Consider the following 2,716-nt stretch of genomic DNA (forward strand, 5'->3'; position numbering starts at 1 on the left):
GAAAAGCGCGGTCAGGGGCACAGAGTCGGTGCAGGGACAGGGACGGGGACACACAGTGTCTGTCCCACCACCGTATCCCGAGTCAGGCTGGTTCCGGGTCGCTGGGTCACTTCTATGGCCTCGGAATCCCTTGATTTAAGAGAAAAATGAGGTGCCCAAACCACCATGGAGCTGCATTGCCCCAGAACAGCTCTCTGAGCTGGCCCTTCCCGGGGCCACCAAACTCCCTTGCCCATGACATTGTCATTCCTCTCCATCTCTTGATCAAGAGTTAGCAGGAAAGAATCCAACGAGATACTATTATTATTATTATTATTATTATTATTATTATTATTATTATTATTATTATTATTATTATTATTATTATTATTATTATATTTACAATTATTATTACGAATATTGCTATTTATATCTCTAGTAATGCTATTATTATTAACAATAATAATAATAATAATAATAAATATTATACTTATGCGCAAAAAAAAAAAGGCAGAAAGAAAATAGATGAGGCTGGGCTGCTGGAAATCATCCTCCTGTGGTTTTCCCGCTGCCCCAGCCTGAGCCCCGCGGCCGCTGCCAGCTCCCAGCCACCTGCTTTCATGTCGTGACAGATCTGGGGCCTGATCCTGCCTCAGTGACACAGAACACGGCCCCCTCCGAGCCGAAGGAAATTCTCCCTGGGCAGGGAACCCCTTCCCAAGAAGCCCCCAGCAGCATCTCGATATTTCATCGCGTGTGAGAGGAAAATCCGTGACATTTCAATTTTTAATCGCTATTAAATCACAGCTTTTCCTCTCTCTTTAGGCACCAGTTCCTTTATTTTAGCAGCGGCTGTGTCCTACAGCATCTCTTTCTGCAGGATTTTGGGGAGCCGAGCTGCCTCTCCCCCACCCCCCCCAGGCCTCGCTTAGCCTTGCAGACGGCATTGTTAAAAATATAATTCCGAATATTATTTATGAATATTGTTTTGCACATCTCACCGGAGTCAAAACTTGTGCCAAAGGCTGCGGGAACAGTGCCCGGCTGCCGGCAGGCTCCGGCCAAGGGGCTGTGATTGATCGCCGCCGAGAAAGTCGTTTGCCCGCAGCACAGAAATGAATTGGAAGGTTTTTACATGTGAAGGAACGAGATTTCCTCCCCGCAGAAAGACTTTTGAAGGAATCCCCGGACTGGCGCTTTCCCTGGGCTCGGTGCAGGCTCCGGTACCGGCGGCCCGGGCCCCTTTGGGCTCCGCTTTTCCCCCGCACTCCCGGACACCCCTGGGTTCCGTCCCTGCCCCTGAACGGGGCAGAACCTGCCCCAGAGCCGGGATTTGTTAGTCCGGAGCAGAACCTGCCCCAGAGCCGGGATTTGTTAGTCCGGAGCAGAACCTGCCCCAGAGCCGTGATTTGTTAGTCCGGAGCAGAACTCGGCCCCAGAGCCGGGATTTGTTAGTCCGGAGCAGAACTCGGCCCCAGAGCCGGGATTTGTTAGTCCGGAGCAGAACCTGCCCCAGAGCCGTGATTTGTTAGTCCGGAGCAGAACTCGGCCCCAGAGCCGGGATTTGTTAGTCCGGAGCAGAACCTGCCCCAGAGCCGTGATTTGTTAGTCCGGAGCAGAACTCGGCCCCAGAGCCGGGATTTGTTAGTCCGGAGCAGAACCTGCCCCAGAGCCCCTGTTCGTGCCCCTCGGTGCCCGGCAGGCCGTGCCTCGGGTGCCCGTGCGTGGGAGGGAGCGCGGGGAGGAGGCGGGGGGGGATTGCGGATCTGCCCACGGGCTTTCGTGGGAAGCGGCCAAAGCCCGCCCGGCATGCACATGGGCTGTACCCTCCCTTTGGGGGCAGAGGGGAGCCCCAAATTTCCCCTCTCCCCCGGGGCGAGGTTGGCACCGAGGCTGCTGCATCGCCCGGGGGTCCCTGGGTGGGGAGCGGGGACCCCGCGGTTGTGTCCCCCCCACGAGGAGCATCCGAACCACCCTGTGCACACAAACTGGGAATGCTGGTGGGCAAAGACAGCCTGGGAGCGCCTCGTTCCTGACGTACCAATTGTACCCATTAACTTTATTCCTGTTCTATAAAATAATTCAGGTAAAACGAGCGCAATAAATGCGAGGCAGGGAGGCAGCTGCCTCTGTGGCAAAGCACAAAGCAGGGTGCGGGGCTTGAATTTGAGATATTTTCTCTCTGCCAACCAGAGGGACATCTCCTAGTTCCCCTGGCAGTTTCCCCTTTTGTTATTGTTGGTATTATTATTTTTATTATTATTATCATCCCCGTGTGTGCGCACAGGCATCATTGCACACGCAGGCACCTGTGCGTGGGGATGGTGCCGTGCATCTACAGCGAAATTGGAAGGAAAATCGGTTTCCTCTTAAAAAAAACCAAATAGTTTTCTTTGGAAATTTGAAGGGAGATACCCTATTCTCGGCTGCGGTTGTCTGCTTGTTGAAACTGAGCTACGTCGCTGCTTTTAGGAAGGGGAAATCTCTTTGTTGGTTTGTGAGAGTGTAGGACGGGTGCGTGCAAACACACCCGTGTTGACATAAATAATCATTTAGACACAAGACGTGTCTCCTGGAGATGCACACGCGTTTGTGAAACGACCCAGAAGGATTTCTTGGGGCCGGCGCCAGCGGCGTTCGCGCTGCTCCCGAACGGGTTCCGCACACCCAGCCTGGAAATCGCGGGGCTGGAGGGAGGGCAGCGAAGCGTCCCGGTGTTCCCAAACCAGGAAGGGAA

Source organism: Geospiza fortis, unplaced genomic scaffold (assembly GCF_000277835.1).
Source record: "Geospiza fortis unplaced genomic scaffold, GeoFor_1.0 scaffold506, whole genome shotgun sequence".
Lineage (NCBI taxonomy): Eukaryota > Metazoa > Chordata > Aves > Passeriformes > Thraupidae > Geospiza > Geospiza fortis.